We start from the raw sequence: 19,464 nt of genomic DNA, 5'->3' as shown, positions 1-19,464 counted from the left end.
GCCTTCCACCATTGTTGTTTATGTGTCTGTAAAATACTGTGTGCACACAAGAATGCCCAAACATTTTAGGTTTTAATTGAGACTGCATTTTTAGATTTTTGTTTTTCAAACCCAGTATGGAGCAGAGTGGAGACAGTGTTCTATGGTAACAGAATCACTAATCAAAATTAAATCTTCAGCTGCTATGAACTAAGGCCCATCTTCAGTAAGGCACTTAAACATATGCTTAATGTTAGGTGTAACCTAATGTTAGGTGTACATGCTTAAGTTACTTGCATAATCGGAGCCTAAATCTATCTTAGGTACTTATATGCCCCTCAACCTCCCCCGCCCCTGCAATTCAACAGTATCTGAGAACTTATGTCTTTCAATGCATTTATCTCTTGAGTAGAGTATTTAGTCCTATATTTCCTATATCTTTCCTTACTGTGGCATTGTGATACATCTTTAAACTGTTTAAAGCAACTAGCTGAATCTTCTGGCTTTGCTATAATGAATTGAGTGACTGGAAGAGCAGAAAAACTTGCAGATTCCACAGGTAATAGATACTTAAGAACAAATGCTTCCCGTACCGAAAATCTGGGTGTAGACTGGATTGTGCAGCAGCAGAGTGCTAATTTTGGATGCCTCCGTATTATAGGTGTCCTTCTTGAGATGTCTGGTGTGGGTGGGTGGGTGGTTTTTTTTTTTTTTTTTTTTTTTTTCAGGAAGTGCTGAGTGTCCCAAACGTCCCTTGAAGTCAGTGGGAGCTGCAGGTGCTGGGCACCTCTGGAAATCAGGCCCTTGGTGTTTCAATGTGAGCACGGACAGTTAGTGAACGCTATTGAAGATGAGGGTTTAAAATTTTTCAGGGTGCAGCCAGACCTTCATCTTCCTGTAATCAGGGCCCTTTCTGCCTTGGACAGGCATATTGCCTGTTTCCACCACTGTGGAAAGATGACAGGTGCTTCCCTCACCCGAGTGGTTTCTAATGTAATCCTTTGTATTCAGTGTTCGTAAGTACCTGAGTAGCATAAAAAAGTGTGCCCTGTGGTTATAGTGCCGGTTTTCTCTCACACGGATATTCACATTGGGTTTCAGGCATGGCTCCCCCTTCTTTAAGGTAGCGACTTGCACCAACAACACAAGCACTCAGGGATTTATAAGGACTGTGATTGGGGCTGCTTTCTGCAGGGGGGGAGGCTCTTTGTTCCTCTTTGAGTGATTGCTCATGTCCATCCCACTATAGGTGAGTGCACGCCACCGCGCACGGTTCCCAGAACTTTTTTCCCCTTAGCAGACCCTGTAGGGCCGGCTCTGGTGCCCCCCTGGAGCCCCGCGCACGTGCCGCGGTATATGAGGCACTGCCGGCCCTACGCCCCCTCAGTTCCTTCTTTCTGCCCGTGCCGGTTGCTGGAACTAGCCTTGCTCTCAGCAAGTGCCATTCCCCTTGTTTGAACTGTTTGTTATTCAAAGTAGTTTAGTTAGTTTTAAGTAGTTAAGTGTTGTTAAGTGTAATTAGATTAGCAAGTCCCTGAGGGGATTTAGAGCGGCCTGGCTATGCCCCAGTCGCCGGGATTTAAGCCGTGTGCCTCCTGCAGGAAGGCCTTCCCACTCAGTGACCCCCCTGCTCGGTGCCTTAAGTGCCTGGGGGAAGAGCACAGGAAAGACAAGTGTAAGATATGCAAGACTTTTAAACCACGGACCCAGAAGGACCGAGAGATCCGGTTAAAAGCCCTGCTCATGGAGGCAGCACTCCGCCCAGTGTCCGAGCCGTCCCGCTCCACCTCGGCACCAAGCGTAACCTCGGTGTAGAGCGCACCGCTAGCACCGGGATCGACTTGGCACCGAGCAGCAGCCCCGGTGTGGAAGAGGAAGAAACCGTGCGCGGAGCGTGGACACTCCCCTGCGCCGTCGGTACGGGCAGGGTCGAGTGTGGAGATGCACTAGCCACGGCCTATTGAGTCCTACGGTGCCTGCAGCTCCGAGTAGGAAGCCTCCCCCGACTCCTTAGAGTGGGAGAGTGCCCCTGCCGACGCCATCGACACCAGAGGCTTTTCAGGCAGCAAGAGCCTTGTTGGCCTTGCCCACGCCACCTCCACTCCCCCTCCACCGAGGGAGAAGGGGCCGGTGTCCCAGGGCAAACCTGCATTGGGTCCCCCCGAAGGGCGGTGGAGATCCCTGGTACGGGGAGGAAGATCTCCCGCTGGATGGCCACCGGGGGTAGAGAGAGGATGCTCCCCCAGCAGTTGCTCCAGGTCGGCGTCATTGAGCTGGCCTGCTTCGACTCAGGACATGGAGTCCCCCTCTCAGCGCTGATGTCGATCCCCGGCACCAGAGGCAGCGCAGGCCAGGGGGTGGTACTGGTCGAGGTCTGCCAGGCGGTGCTCGGACAGCTCCAGATCCCCAGCACTGAGGAGTTTGCCCACACAGAGGCGGCGCAGAACCCGGTCACTGTCCGAAGACCCAGCACCGCGCAGTCAGCGACGCGGAATCCGGTCGCCGGAGTCTCGCTTGGCACTGCGGAGATCGGAGCGGCATCAGTCTCGGTGACCAAGGGGCAAATGGCGCCACAAGTCGTCGGTACCGAGACCTCTTTGGAATGCGCCTCTGTCCGTCGGCACCGCTCATGGCGATGGAGGAGGTCCTCGTCATCCTCCAGGTCAGAGGCATCGAGAGGATGGTCCCTGGCACGGAAGGGCACCCAGGACCGAGGCCATGCATGGCACCGCCGGTCTTGTGGCTTGGGGTCCCACAAAGGGGACAGTCATTGGGACACCCGACGCCCCCATAAGGCATCACAGCAGGTGGTGCAGTCAGCCGCAGGTTGGCCCCAGGGACAATGGCCGCAACAATGGCCTTATTGGGCTCCATGGGGCATTCAGATGGGTCCGGGGCCCCAATCCATCCTGTCGTCGGGGGTTCAGTCTGTGCCTCCGGCACAGGAGAAGGCCCATGGATACCACTCCTTGGACGAGGAGTTGGACCCCATGGAGGGACCCTCTACAGGCGCACGTCAGGTGGGGGAGCACCCACAGGATGTGCCTCGGCAGTCCTCTTCCTCCTCACCGGATGAGGCAATCTCCCGGGACCACATGGCGCCACTGGAGGATTTCAGGGCACACCAGGAGCTGCTCAAGAGGGTGGCCTTCAACTTGGGGCTGGAGGTGAAGGCGTTAGTAGAGGCTGATGATAGCCTCTTTAATGTGCTGGCAGTGGCTGCCCCAGCGAGAGTGGCCCTCCCAGTCCACGAAAGGGTCCTTAAGATTGTAAAGGCCCTGTGGCAACCCCTTCCTCAGTTGCCCCAATGTCAAAGGTGGCCAAGAAGAAGTATTATGTCCCGGCTGAAGGGTTCAATATTTGTTCACTCACCTGCCTGCGGGAACTCTGGTGGTAGGCGCGGCTAACCAGTAGGACAGGCAAGGTCAGCCAGGTTCCATTCCCAAGAACAAAGACGACAAAAAGCTGGATTTGTTTGGGAGAAAAATTTATTCTAAGGCAGCCCTGCAGTTCAGGATTGCCAACCACCAGGCTCTCCTGGGGAGATATAATTTTAACTTGTGGGACTCCCTCAGGCAGTTTGCTGAGGCCCTGCCCAGGACCAGGCCGCAGACTTTACCACCATCCTGGATGAAGGAATCATGGTGGCTAGCGCAGCGCTCCAGACGTCCAGTGATGCTGCTGACTCGGCGGATAGGGCCATAGCCTTCGCCATTTCCATGAGAAGGTGCTTGTGGCTGCAACCCTCAGGCCTGTCCCAAGAGATGCAGCAATCAATCCAGGACCTCCCCTTCGATGGGTCGGCCCTGTTCTCCGATCAGACCAATGCAAAGCTGCATGGTCTGAAGGACTACAGGGCCACGCTTTGCTCCCTGGGCCTGTACACGCCCCAGGCTTCCAGGTGACAGCCCCAGCAACCAAGGCCTCCGCCTAGGCCCTTTCAACCCTACAGAAATAGGGATAGAAATAGGGGTTTAGAAGTCGAAATCAGCCCCCCAGCTCATCCTCAGCTGCAATTTAACACATCTGGCTGGCCTGGGTCAGATAACTTGGGAGAAAGGGGCTGTTTAACAGCTGTAGAGGTTTGGGCCCGGGCTGGAGCCTGCGCTCTGGGACCCTCCCACCTAGTGGGTTCATGGCTCTGTGCAGTCTGGGATCGGAGCTCCGTTAGCTGCCATCATGTTCAGGCCCATTGCCCAGGGAGGGGCTGCTTCTGCAGGCCTCAGAGCATTCTGCATCAGTCCCCGTGTGACCAGCACGTTAGCATAGGACAAGCCACAAACTGACTTAGCCTTCCTGTGTCGTCCTGGGTACGGCAGAGCTAGGGTTAGCCCCAGCTTGCCTGACTCCCAGGCCTGGATCTTAATCACTTTTTTTAGCCCTCTTAATGCTCTTATGGGGGAAGGGTAGTGGGGGCCCAGCAACAGGATGGCTGGGACCAGCTTGGGGCATATGTGGAAACATCATAATAGACAAGGATGACCTCCACTCTACAATTTATTCTCTGGTCCTCCCAGATATTTCAAGTGAATCATGTTTGGTTTAATTAGGCCACATTCATTGCCTGCTGTTTGTCTTCTGGCTGATGACAGGTTTGCAGCATGGGTTCCCCGACGAGCATGGACATGGATTTTTTCACTCCAACAGCATTGCACAAGTAACAGATAGGAAGGATAGGTTAGTGGCTATAGGTCACTGCAGTGGGACTAAGGAGCAGAGCTGTTTGGACAATATTCATTGAAACAGGTTTCTCTCACAAAATGCTGTTCCAACGAAACTGAAAGTTTTCATGAAATTGTATCTATTTTAATGAAAATTCCCGTGAAAACAAATTTTCCTGAAACCATGGCGTAATCTTCAGTTGCAGCAGAAACAGGAGACGCTTTGATCTAGGAAATAAGATGGTTCTGTAGTAAGTAGCAGCCGCCCTTACTTTTTTTATAAAATAGAATAAAATAGATTACTTTGATTTATGTCATTATGACATGTACATCATATTATGTACTACTGCTACTGACGTGTCATGAAATAATGGAAAAATAAAAGATACACATGGCAAACCCATAAAATAAAATAAAAATTAAAACACAATTCATCTGAAATTTTCATTTCAAAAATGAAATTTTTTAAATGGAATTTTTCAGAATTTCAAGCAGCTCTCCTCAGATCTGGGTTCAGTTCCTGCCTCTGCTGCAGACGTCTAGTGTGACCATTGGCAAGTTTCTTTGTGTATTCTATGTCTCAGGCCCTACTACCCGGGAAGGCAAGGGAGTGTTCTGAAGATAAAATGCACTGACAGTTGTGGTGGGCAGATACTATGATAAGGGCCACATATGTAATTAGGATAAAGCTATAGATTACCCCTCTGGGTAGTATTGTATAACACCACCTGTTAAGGGGAGGTTACATTTATTGGGTGACTCTGCAACATGGTTATAGGGAATGAAACCTTGTCCATGCTGCTAGACTGTCTCTGGCTGGACACATGTCCCTTCCATATGCTGCCTTCCTCCCAGCAGAGACAACCTAGCACCTGTCAAGAGGCAGCGATTGACTTTGCCTCTTGCTACTCTGCCTCAGAGACTGGGCGTCCTCTCAGTGTACGCCTACACTTTGAGTAGGGAGTATGATGCCCGGCTTCAGGAGACAGACCCACAGAGCACAACCAGTGGGATGAGCTAGTCACCCATAGTATGGGCCTGTGGTCTTGGCTGGGTACGTACCCTGGGCGGCTAGCCAGTCCCCCCACCCAGGCTGCTGTACTCTATTTTTTAGCACAGTAGCTTGATCAGAGCTAGCCGATGTTATGCCTCTTTGAGCTGGGACTCACACCCCCAGCTCCAAGTGTAGACTTACACTTAAGATATGTCTATACTAGAAAAAAGGATGTTGCATAAGGAGATAGCTAACATATTGCCCTGTTTAGGCTAGGATATTACAACACTTTACCTATCGCCTTTTACAATACACCCTTTTCCCTAATGTACTCTACCCCACCTTAATCCTCCCCTGAGGTCACAGGTGTTGTGCACCTGATGACTGCTCTGAATTCTAAAGGTTAAAGGAGATGGAAAAGATCATCCTTATATTTTTATGTAACTTCCCTTTAATGGTTCAGTTTGGGCTATTGAGATATAGAAGTATGAATCCTGAAAATGTTTCCATTTCCAAGCAAAAGAGGAATGAAATCTATTTTGTTAAATAGGCTGAAACAGGTTCAAACGTGTCATGCTACAGCGTAACTGTATGAACTGTAAGAACAATGGTTGACATTCAGGTCCCTGAATACAGGGGCCTAGGACAGGTCGTCTGATGTTCATTCCGTTCTCATTCTCCTGATGAATAGCTATTATGCAGCTCTTGGTCACAAAGTACTTAGGGAAATACAAAGCCAGATGACTTCTACTGGTTTTAAAGCAGACACATAACAGATTTAACACACTGGGTGTGCTAACAAATGGCAGATTTGCTCCTGGTGTCCTGCCACATATAGAAACCGTGATAAGAAGTCCAGCAACCCTTTGAGTTATGCTTAAAATCTGGTGAGACTTGAAGGTGCATCTCATGGAGATAGCAGCTCTGCTGGGGATCAGCAGAGTTCAGAATTGAACTAACCCCAGCAACAGGAAAGTCCTTCTTACTGTTTCTATTCAGAAGATGGTTATAACCGCTAGAGAAGAAAGAGAACACTGATAACAGGTAAGCTGACTGAACTAATAACTTATCTATACAGAGAGCTCCGCAAGTGCCATAACACTTAAGACAAAAGGCCACTCGATTTAGACATAAAATAATAGAGGGAATGGGATTTGTTCCACTATACATACTGTTCACATAGAAATACAAAGGAGGCATCACAGCAACACACTCTGCTACTCCAGACGCAATTATCTGGCTTAACCATCTGAATGTAAAATTATAGTTGTTGCTCTACATTTACATCAGCCACACGAAGAGAGAGAGAGAGAAATGAGTCAGGAGTTCAGCTGGGTATAAAATCACAGCTAGTACCTCTTCAATGGATAAGGCTCACATTTTGAGTAAAGAGACTCGTATGATAAAAATGAGCATGCCAATTTTGCTCTAATGTTCTGACCTCAGTGGGAACTGCATCCATGTCATTGAGGAACTGAATCCATCGACTCTGCATCCTGCTAATTGCAGGCAGCTGCCATGATCCCATCCTACTCAATGAAGCAATGTTTATCGTGCTCGTCCATTGATTTTCTTTATGGAATCCAGTAGCAGTCCTGGCTGCTCTTTAAATCTGAAATTCATCAGCCAGACAATCATCCCAATAGAATTAACAGAATCTGAGGAAAAACTCTGCTAAGCAACCTAGGTATTCCAGAATTGTAGATCTGTCTGGCAATCCAAGTACAGCCGTCTCACCAGCCCTGTGAGGTACAAAATTGTCTCTTTCTTAAATAAACCAACTCTTCTTTAAGAATAGGTCACTATGGGTGCTCTACCATAGGAAGGACACTACCAAGTCGTGCTCCCAGGCCCAGGCATGAGCCTTTCACCACTCAGTTCTCTCTCAACCACCTGCAGCTTGAGATGGAGTCATCTGCTGTGCACAGCAAAAGCCTCTCTACCCAAGGAGAGATTTTCTACTCTATCCAGCCTAATCTCAACACTACAGGTCAGCCACAAACAACCATGACGACCTGCCTATAGCTTTTGGATCACATGCCCACCTCCAACTTTGTGACTCCCCTCCTGAGGCTGCACCTCAGACAACTCCAAACGTGGCTAAGAACAGAGTATACCCCAAGCAGACACAGTCTATCCAAATGTGTAACAATACATACAATACAGGAAGTGTAGGACTTTCATATGGTGGAAGGACCCATTGAGGGTCTGTGTGGGAATCCCATTGTTGCATCCCACACCATCAAAGATACTCACAACAGATGCTTGTCTGCTACCATGGGGAGCTCACCTATAGGGAAACACAGCCCAAGGTCTCCACAGGAAGTGGTGGTTCCTATCAACATTCTGGGGCTAAGAGCCGTGCCTTTCTCCAAGGATCATTCAGTCAGAGTAAAGCAGGACAATAAGGCTCTGAGGTAGTACATCATTTGCCGTGGTGGAGCAAGGTCCTTATGCACAGAATTGCCAAGAGCCCGGAACTGCCATATTTCTCACTGAGTAGCCATGTCAGTAGTCTGTCTTCCAGGCCCTCAGAATACAGTCACAGATTCCCTGAGCAGATATACTTGTAGCAAGGGGAGCACAAAGACTGTCTTCTGCAGTATGGACCAGACCATAGGTTGACCTCTTTGCCACCCCAAATGCGAAATGCCACCCGTTCTGCTCCAGGAGAGGTTACAGCCACAATTCTGTGGGGGGATGCTCTGATAACACCATGGCCCTGTACCCTGATTTACGCTTACCTATCTCTACCACTAATACTCAAGACCCCTTTGAAGCTGCACCGAGAGAGCGAGCTATTCTCACAGTGCCAGCTGGCCAAGACAGGTGGGGTACTCACACCTCATCCACGTCTCGGAGGTAACACCCCTCTGACTTCCTATCATGGAGGGCCTCTGGACACAGAACTCGGACTCATGAATCCCAACCTCTCCTCCTCCAAGCTCAGAGCATGGCTCCTGAATGGCTCTCAGCCATGAAGCTAGCCTGCCTGGATGCAGTTCAGCGTGTCCTTTTATCTGTAGAAAGCCTGCTAGCCCGCAAGACTTACCTCCAAAAGTGTAATCATTTTCACTCCTGGTGCTGTCTTCCCAAGCCTTGGAAGTTCTGCTTCCCAAGATACTGGCCTATCTACTAGAATTAAAGACACAGGGTGTGGCAGTGAGTTCTAGCAGAGTACATTGGGAAATCGTCACAACCTTCCATTCTCCCATCCAGGGCTTTTCTGTTTTTGCCCACTCTATCACAGCGAGATTCCTTTAGGGCCTATACAACTTGTTTCCTCTTCAACCCCCCAGTGGGACCTCAGGTTCTTAATGCCCTGATGAAACCCCCTTTTGAACCAATGGCTACCTGCTTTCTCCTCCACCTCTCCCTCAAAACTTGGTTCCTCATCTCTATTACTTCAGCAGGATGAATGGGAGAGCTGCTCACAACTGATCTGCTGCATCTCTACTGATCTGCTGCTTTCTACAAGGATAAAGTTACACTACGTCCCTGTCCTTGCTTTCTTCCCAAGATTTTCTCAGAACATCCCATTAACCAGGAGATCTGCCTGCCAGTTTTCTACTCAAAAACCTCATGCCTCCAGAGAGGAATCAAGCTTCTACGTGCTGGATGTTAGAAGGGCCCTTGCCTTCTATCTGGACAGGACTCAACCTTCCAGGCTTCCCCTAAGCTATTTGGGTCATTTGCAAAAAGGAATGAAGGGGCAACCAATTTCCACACAAAGGCTGTCTAAGTGTATGTTGGGTTATATCCTGACCTGCAATGAACATGCCAGCGTGCAGCCCGTAGAATGAAGCTTACACTCTGTAAAGCAGGTATACAGCCTTTGGTGATGCAGTCTTTCGAACTGTCCTGGGCGTACCTCCTCACTGAGTTACTGCTTGGGGGGCTCCTCCAGGGAGCACCCATAGGAACATATACTCAAAGGAGAGATTACTTACCTCACACTAACTTGAGTTCTTTGCAATGTTTTGTCCCAATGGAGGCTGCATTCCCCACCGCTGTGGAGTTAGGCTTCATAGTCGCGAGAGAACTGAATGATGGCGGGCTCTCACCTCCCTTTATGCCCTTGTTCAGAGCACAAGGCACTCTTCTGCGCAGATGCAAGCCTGCGAATACTACATTGCAGTCTCTGGTTGAGAGCACATGGGTGTGTGCACATCCTATGGTGGAGCACCTATAGAGTGCTCCACCATAGAGACAAAGCATCTTGACGAGCTCAAGCTACTGTAAGGTAAGTAATCTCCCCTTCTAATCGCCGGCAGATAGGTAAAGCAGATTGTTCTGTGTATGATGCTGTCTATTGAAAACTTGATTGGAAAGCTGCAATACACAGCAGGCTTGTTCCCTGGGGGGGTTAATATCGAGTCTGTTTGGTTCGAGAGATGTTTATGACAAGTTCTGTTATGTTTTGGTCTTGAATCCTGACACCAACTGTTGCCCGAAGACACAGTGAGTTGGTTTCAGCTTCTCTCTTTGAATTGCACCCTCAGTGATTCTGTCACTATTAGTAATGCCTTATATTACTGACAAGTCTGGATTTCTCTTGGCAGCCTGTCACAGCACTTCATGCCAGACAAGACCAGCAGATTCAGCATTTCGTGTGGATCTTCTCAGAATATACAGTTATGTCTGTTCTGCCCTACCAAGAATTGTTGCTGTTCTTCCTCTGGATACTCTGTTTGTTGGGCTGTGGATTTTCCATTGGTTATGGGGCTGCCCTCAATACTATCAAGGTATGTACTTGGGTATGTGTGCACGCACCTGCCCTTGCACCGTGTTTTTTGAGGACAAATGACACAATTGCTTTCTTAGCATGTTAACGCACTGTATGTAGCAGAAAACTTTTTCTTGCTGTTACAGGATTACAGTTTATGGATGGATTCTAACAAAGTTAATGTTTTGTGGTTATGCGGCTTAAACCTGGTTCTACTTGTGCCATCTTTGGTTTGGGAAGAGTTGGCCTCTCCTTTGTTGGCTGAACATCAGCTGGTGCTTCCCGGATCATTGGGATCGACCTGAACAAAGATCAAATTGCCAAGGCTAAAACGGTACGAATCACTTGTATCATCCCTCAGGACTTTCTAACCTTATTCAAGAGGTTCTGTTTGAGCTGGCTGGCCATGGTGTAGACTATTCCTTCAAAGTCACTATATATGTATATACTGTGGTATGTGATATTGGCACACATTCTCTTCACTCATTAGCGGCCCAGTGTTAGAGCAGACTTAACTAATTAATGTAGTCTCCAGCTGGTGGCTGGACTTGCAGTTCATGTATTCCTCTCAAGACTCCTAACAAGGAGCCTCCTTATCTTCAGGCCAACACTCAGGCAAGTTCACACAAGAGCTTCCTGAAACAAGGGCAAAGTCTTGGCTATGTTTTATACAGAGAAGAGTACACCTTTTGCTGTATAAATAAGAGCTGGATAATGGCATAGAACGTATTTTTGACATAAATATTTTTATATATAAAAGATTTTCGGACTCCAAATAATAGATTTTGATTTATTTCTGCAAGACAAAATTTACATTGTATTACTAAGAAGTTTTTGTTTCATAACCTGCAGCCTTCCGCTGTATGACGTGTTAGTTAATTTTTTTTTAACCAGGCAGCTGTCTTGGCATCCTGCCACATGGGCTCTGGAAGCTGTTTGATGATAGGAACACATCCTTTAGATATTCTTTGATCCTATACTGTCGTTTACTTGGACATCCCCGGGAAGAGAGCTTTAGTGGAGTCATGGAAATAAGCAAAAGTAGATGAAAAATTCAGCCTTAGTTAACTTGTGCAGTTGCTTGTGAAATATTAAGTTGTCAGTTTGGCTATTTTACTGCTGTATATAATGGAATAATTTTGCTGCTGCCAGACAACATGAAAACTCCAGTGTGCATGAAGAAAAAGCAATTATGCCAATACATTTGGATATATAATGAGTAACTGCATGTGTCTCAGCTTGAAAATCTGGCTCATATTCACAGCCACATATTTTGTAAAATATATTATGCACAGAGATCATAAAACATTTCCATTTTCCTTTATATGATTTTTTAAAATATGTATCTAAATGCGTGTGCTAGTGAATAGCACAAAAACAGTGTGCATGAACATTAGTTCAAACTCCCAGTGGCTGTTCTGTTCAACCACTCTTGTGCCCCCTTTATTTTCTATTTTAGGAACATTCTTGCAAATACATTTTTTTTTCTCCCCTCACCCAAATGTTTGGGGAATAGTTGTTCAAGAGGCTCATTGATTTAAGTAGGTCATGGATTGCACTCCACACAAATATCCATCATTTCATGGGAGCCAGTGTATTCATGACCAAATAAGAATATGAATGGTGTGATATGCATTGACTAACCTCCTGTTTACAAAGTGATTTTTATGCTTTGTTTAATTATAAAAGGTCTATTTTAGAACTTCCAGCTTGTCAATGGATGCCTTTAAAAAAGAAATAATCTAATTAAATGCAACTAAAAATAACATTCTGCGTTTTCTTTAATCAAATACGCAAGCAGTGTACCAGACAGATGTGGAGGCAAACATACATGTATCTGGAAATGTACACATTGAAATACACAGACATTCAGCTGTTTTAACAACTAGACATTCAGACAATTGCACTTACTGCCAGTTGCTGAGATTTTCAAAAGTGCAACTAACACCTCCATTTTTAGGTGCCTGACCTGAGTCACTTTACGGAGGCCTGGTTTTCAGAGGGAGGGTGCTCATGTTGGCACTGAAATCACTGGTCACTTTTAAAAATGTGGTTTGTATTCACAGGACTGCTGGTGTACGCAATACTGTTGTTTCTATTAGGGTAGTGACTAGAAACTTGCTTCAGGCTTCATTGTGCTGGTAGCTGTACTGACATATTACAAAGAAGACAGCCACTGCCTCTGGGAGCTTACGGGCTGGGTGTCAGAGAGGATATGACAGGTGGACAAACACAGGCAAATCTGTGTTCTAGTGCCTCTGGCCCTGTCTATGCCCTGGCAGAACACTCCTTAGTTTATCTGGATGTCCACATGCTGACGGAGGAGTTGACCCCCTTTGCTCACTGAGCTTCTGTCAGCACATACACCTGTCCCCCTGCCTTAAATCCTCCCCGGGGTTCAGGATGAGCCAAGGCGTCTCACCATTACTTATTCAAAGTGTGTGTGTTCAACTGTGCATTGTGTGTGTTTCGGACCTTTTCCCCCACAGGCTGGTAGATGAAGGATTCTATCCCTCAAATAGCATCCAATTACAGGGAGAAGAAATTTAATCCAGCTGCATTACACACTTTACAATTTGATAAAATCATTGACAGATTTCAATTATGTGCAGGAAAGAGGTGAGATTTTGATGTATTAGTATTACATATAACAAATGTCACTTGCATGTAAAATTCAGCCTAGTTCAATATATTGTCAAACAATTTTTAAAAGAATAAAGCAGTGATAAACTGCCATAATGGAATTTTGTCTTATGTCAGTGTGCACAGACTTAAAAGAAAATAAAACCCAGATTTGCACCATTCTTAGGGCACTTATTGCCAGTGTTCAGAATGAGTCACAGTCTACTCAGTGAGTGGAGTCATCAGATTTATGCTATGAAGCAGCTAAGTTTTCATGAAATGTGGCTGGTGTTACTTAGTACAACAACAATGTCACTTCTAGACACTAACAAAGATCCTTCTTAGGACCTAAGTTCAGGTGAAGACAAATGCACAAAGGATACCCATAAGAAGGATACCCAAAAGAAAGGGGGAAGATGGAATGCAAAGAGGTCTAGTAGAAGGTATGTTGCTTTATGCTTCTGTGCAATTCTTCAGAGGGAGCTAGCACCACAGGGCAATTGAGTGATCCCTGTCCTCCAGGCCTGGTTTATGGATAGAGGGAGCATGGGGTTGTGGCCTGTGACCATCTTGACTAATAGCCTACCCCCTTTTCAAACCTAATCTCATTCTTTTTTTTCAAAACCCCATTATACATTTGGCCTTCACCACATCTCCTAGCAAGTAGTGCCACAGATTGACTAGGCGTTGTCAAGAAGTACTTCCTTTCATCTGGTTTCTACCTGCTGCCTCTTAATTTCAAACAGTGATCCCTAGTTGGTGTGTTGAGACAGGGTAAATAACACTTCCCTATTCACTTTCTCCACCCTACTCATGATTTTATAAATCTCTCTTATTCCTCAGTTGTCTCTTTTCTAAACTGAACCATACCAATCTTTTTAATCTTTCCTTGTATGGAAGCTGTTCCATACCCCTAATTATTGTTGGTGCCCTTTTCTGCACCTTTTCTAAGTTTAATATACCTTTTTTGAGATGGGCTGCCTAGAACTACCTTGCTTTCTGCAGGCATCTCTGTACCATGGCTTCATTGCATTGCTGACAGAGTTGGGTTAGGAATATGTTTGACAAGAAGATTGATTTGTTTTTCAATAATCCTGGTGGTAGTTGGTCTTATCTACAAACTGCTTTTGTTTTATGTTTCAGTAGTGGCCGTGTCCTTCTCTTTTAAGGTTGAGAGCAAGGGAAGGTAGGTGGGTCGTAGCATCTCAGTGCTTCATATCCCGTATCTACTCTTCAGTGATGTCCTTTTTTTTTATTATGAAGAGATGTGAAAGGCTTTGGATGATTCTGACATCTAGAGCTGTGCAAAAATGAGCCTGATGAAAGCTGAAAAGATATGTAGTTAATAAGGAAGCATCTTTGTGAGTAAAGAATGTTTAAGTGTGTCTTGTAGCCTTGCAGCCTCCAAAATGGTGAGAGAGGTGGAGCTGTATCTTGTCATGTGACCTTAAATTTGGTTGATCCCCCCTCACGCCACTGCTAACACATACCTCCCACTATCTAAATCATGTATGCAGATAAACATTATAATAGCCATAATCTCAACCATGTGGCTACTGTGAACAGCCTGACTTGGTAACTGATCCCAGCTGCATAGATATGAGTAGAGCAGTGGAATCTTCTCTTTTGTGGTCTGGTTTCCTATCAAGAGACCATAGTCTGTTTTTTGTTACCAGATGCTAAGGTAAAACCTGACACTGCCTGCAAACTGAACGGGGGCAGCTGAGAAGGCAACCATTGAGTAATATTTTAAAATCTGAGTCAGAGAACCAGAAAAGTCCTCAATGAGATTCTCTTCTTCTGCATGCTGATCTAGCACTTATTACTTTAATCTGTATATTAGAAAACTATTTTGACTTTATTGCATATCCACACAGTATTGGCCTGCTCCCATTGAAGTCAATAGTAAAAACTCCCATTAACTTCAGCGGTGCACAGGCAAGCCCTAAACCTCTTGTGCAGGTTACAGTCAGAACCTTCTGGGCTTTTGTTCTGAAAATTGAAACCTGCTTTCCCATACCTGGGCTCACAGAAGTCACTCCTTGTCCAATACTCTCCCTGCTCCCAGCACCTTCATGGCACCAAGTAACTGAGTAATCTATATTTGGGAAAGAACCTTTCAGATCATGGTCATCTGTCCAACAGTTCCCTGTGGCCATTATCTGCATGGAAGTGAAAGGACATGTCAACCCTGGAACGTACACAGGCTTTTCTGTAAAGAATCAGTTTCACACTGATTATTGGAGCCAATTTATTGGCTTGTGTTTTCATTCCCGCAGGTCTCAGTGTTCCTATTGGTTCGTTAGCTGTGTCTTTGTGGAGGCTGCAGCCTTTCCTCCTCTGCCTACATTTTCCATCGGTTTTGTCAGCCTTATACTCAGCTGTGCTCCTGAGAACTAAATTCACTTCTAGGATGCCTCTAGCTTTTAAGTTTTCTAGAAATCAAGAGTCCGAACTATGAGTACATCCAGTAACATTGTTCCATTCCTGGTAACTTGGCACCGAAGTGCTTTACAGTTGATTGGCATGAAACAATTTGATAACCTAATTGAGAATTTCCTTTCTAGGCACATTCAGGGTACTTATTAGCACAGGCAACCACAGGAGATCTTTCCAGAGGCTTATGTAATACCTGTATATTTGCATGGCTACCTGCCAAGTGGATTAAGTGCCTGAGTTTTAAAAATCGGCTCACAATTGCACACCAAATTACAACTGCATGCACAAATCTGGTAGAAGTGGCAAATTTTGACTTTGTCAGTTTACATCTACAACTATCCCACTCACATACCCAATTTCTACATGCAAAATTTGCATTGTAACTAGGGATGTAAAAAGTGTATTTAATTAATAATCTATTTAAATGATACTTAAGCGTTTGCTACATCACTTTAAAATGTTTGTTCTGAACTATGTAACTTCCTAAACGAGAAAAAAGTGTTAAATACTAAATCCTTATGAAAGGTCATTCCTGATGGGCAAAAGGAACCTATCAAAACTAAATGAGCCACTGTGGAACAGAATACAAAAAGACTGGTTAATTTCCCCTGCACAGGCTATGTGCAAAAGGGCTTGTCCCATTAGCTTGACTTCTGGAAGAAATAGAGATAGTTACCATGAACATTTCTCATCTTTTTGCTGTTTGGACTCACAGGACTGGAACTAGGAAGCAAAAGCAGAGATTCCCAGGATCAACCTGGATTATCCATAAAAAAGACATTCAGTGCTGACATACGAGTACAATTGTCATCTTTTAAAAACCATAGAGACTCAGTTGTGCATTTATGTTTGCCTGCTTTAACTTGTAAATAACTCATCTCTTTCTCCTAGTCAATAAGTTCTTAGTTAGTTGACTATAGGATTGCTACAAGCGTTGTCTTGGTATGAGATTTGACCTAAGGTAAGTGGTCCTTTGGGACTGGAAGCAACCCAAATCTTTTTGTTTTCGGATGTATGGCAGCCAGCTATCACTAAGTCCAGCTTGCCTGGGTGGCCAGACAGACTGGAGTGCCCATGGGGACTGATTGGTATAATGTGTCAGGAGTTTGTTAGTTACTAGGCTGGTGAAATCTAATTGTAGAACATACCACCAGTTTGGGGTGTCTACCCTGCTTTTTGACAGTCTGCTGAGGTTGGCACTCTGTCTTGATCCACTCCAGAGAGCCTGCCATACATCAGCCCAGTAGTTGGTCTCTTGTTCTTCAAGAAGGACAGTTAATAACCAGAGCCCAGGTTACAGAGGGAGGAAGCTGGATTTCTAAAGGTTACATCTACACTAGGGAGTGTAGATGTATCCATGGCTCCCTATTGTCCACACCTAACCCCTAGAAGCATATGGCTGAAGGCTAGTAGAGGGTGAGTAAACGAGTGTGCCTGAGGGGACACACTCCTTAGGCTGTGGCACAGCTCCATACCAGAGCCAGTTTGCAGTGTGGACAGGGTGAGGAATGTATATCAGGTAGAGAGTTTCAATAGTTCTCCATTCCCATGATGCCCTCTTTTGCCTGACCCTTACCCAGTATATAAAACTCCCAGTGCCCCCATTTTCACCAGCAGTGGTGTGGTGTACTGACCAGATCAGAACAGCTTTCCGCTGCACTCTTCACAGGTGACAATGGAGCCTCTTCTGAAAGCAGCCGCCTGGCCCGCCGATTACAGCCAGGTGCCCATCAGTGTGGGGCTGGGGTACATCATCCTCCCTGACTTCTCCTGCAATGGCAGAAACATTCACCTGTACCAAGAAATGTCACTGAGTGGGAGAAGCTGGGCAGAGAGACGATTCCAGCCCAGGCTTGGGAATGACTCAAGCACTTGAGGCTCCCGTACAGGAAGGTAAAACACTCCAACAATTGCTCCAGGTGGGCTTGTTGTACATGCCCCATCTCTAAGAAGCATGACTGAGTACCCTCAAGGGCTTCCAGGCCAGACCCAGAAGTGGGTCAGGACCCCCTCCTTGATCATGTCGGACCACGAGGCTGATGGGATGCTGAGGAAGGCCAGGAGGCATTAGGGACCGTGAAGGATGCTGCATAAGACAAGTAGAACGTTATTCTTCATTTGTCCCCAGAGGAGCCATTTGAGGAAGCCCCTGATGAACCCAGGGAAGGCCCCATGTCATCGCCAGAACCAGAAACCAAGGCTGGTTAATTTTGAGAGGCCCATTGGTGGTTTACTACTGGGTCAGCAATTCTCATCAGGCTGACACATTCAGTACACCTAATACATTGTTGGCCTGATATATACCCAAAAGGTGGCACATATTAGTTTTTTAATCTCTTAATTCACTCATGATTAATATTTTTGCATTATGAATGTATGATGTCTGTACAAACATGGGCTAGAATTCTGTTCTTAAAATGTATTTGACGAGCAATGCATAAATATAGCCTGCCTCAGACAAAGAAGGGTGTATTTGCTTGTCTGACCAGCTCAGTCATCAGGCAGAGCCAAGGAAGTTAGTTACATAAAAAAGCAAACAAAGCCATCAATTTAGAGAGTGGGAGAGACCCCGTCTTTATAGTTAAGAGGGTGTCTGACCCACAAATGATCAGCAACTGAATCAGCTAATTGTATACATTACTGTACTATTAAGGTCCTACTTAACTTGCAATATTGCAGATTCCACAATATTAGGCTTCCACTGCAATTTTGACAGCAGGGGCCCCATGCAGTCAGCCTCAGGCACTCTAGAGCAGAATGTTACAGAAAAAACAATGGAGTTCATTGCCAAATAATGTGGTCCATTATTACCTTCCCTGCAATTTTCCATGGCTTGTCCACCAATTCACACCACAATTCACACCAATCATCCCACAATTAAAGTAGGGTCTTATGTCTTCTAGCAGTGTATCAAGGGAGGTCTTGTATGAAAGCCTGTGATATACTGGTGATTAATATCATTGTGAGGTGTCTGTGTTAGCACTACATGAGGAATTATGGATGCTCACTGACAGAGTTTATAGTCAGTGACCAGACACAGGGAGAAAGAGCTTTTCTCCCAGCCAGGAGGGAACCCACCTAAACAGTCACCAGTTAACGCCAGTGTAAGTTAAGCAGTTTGGAATCAAATCAATGGGAGCCCCTTTTACATATCGATCAGCAAGGGGATGGGAAGGCTCTAGGAAACGAAGAACAGCAGGAAGCCAATGACAGTGAACTTTGGGAGGGATATAAGGGTGTTTTACTCACCACTGGGTGGTACCTCCTCCTGGCCATTCTGGGAATTAGATCTACCAGCTCAACAACTCAGTTGCAGTCTGTCATGCTTTCTGTCCAGGAGCCGTAGCTTCTGCTTACAGACTCAGCCCCCTCATCAGGTCACTAAGTGGTTTTACCTTCCAGGATAGAGTGCTTTAAAGGCCTTCTGTCCAAGCAGCATCTGGCAATCCTCATGTCCACCACCCTGCCCTTCTCACTGCTGCAGGGAGCTCTTCTAATTCATTGCTTCTACTCTTCCAATTCATGGCTCCAAGTAGTAGTACTCAATAGTGGTTGGGAGGGGAACACAGGCCTACCCTCAACTCTGGGTTGCAGCCCAGGGCCTTTTACCAAACAAAGCCTGCAACATCCCTAACCTTGCTGCTTATATCCTCAGACTACTTCCTACCTTGCTGCTTTTACCCTTCCTAGTCAGTCCCTACTGTTCTAGGGCCTATTAGGCCGCAGAAATGCCTTTCTCACCACCTTCCCTCAAAGACAATGACTGCTAGTCTTCACTCTACAGCCTTTTTGGTGTTGCTAGTCTCTTAGCTTTATGTAAGCCCTGCCTGTTCCCTCACAGGTGAGCCTGTTTCCAATTAGGGGCCTCCTCATATCCTAAATCTCTCTCCTATTTGCTGCTTAATTGGTTGATTGGGCCTGCCAGGCTGAAATCAACCATGTCAGGGCTGCTGTGGGGAGTATATCCCATCACAGGGGCAAAAAGACATGTGAGTCATCCATCACTTGGAGGATTCAAGGGATCAGATCTCTTGAAATCACGA

At 46.0% G+C, this 19,464-nt stretch overlaps 1 long non-coding RNA gene across 1 annotated transcript; it reads right to left on the bottom strand.

The window, feature by feature from the left end:
• Positions 1–16,093: 16,093 nt before the first annotated feature.
• On the bottom strand, positions 16,094–19,164 carry LOC137166498 (uncharacterized). Its single transcript, XR_010923715.1, has 3 exons — positions 18,671–19,164; positions 17,056–17,191; positions 16,094–16,178 (listed from the first exon to the last, which is right to left on the bottom strand). It is a non-coding gene; the product is annotated as an uncharacterized lncRNA (long non-coding RNA).
• Positions 19,165–19,464: the final 300 nt, after the last annotated feature.

Source organism: Emydura macquarii, unplaced genomic scaffold, assembly GCF_026122565.2.
Source record: "Emydura macquarii macquarii isolate MOO-44397 ecotype Brisbane River unplaced genomic scaffold, CSIRO-AGI_Emac_v2 contig_2863, whole genome shotgun sequence".
Taxonomy (NCBI): domain Eukaryota; kingdom Metazoa; phylum Chordata; order Testudines; family Chelidae; genus Emydura; species Emydura macquarii.
The sequence above is the reverse complement of the archived record's forward strand: the minus strand, read 5'-3'. Positions and strand labels throughout refer to the sequence as shown.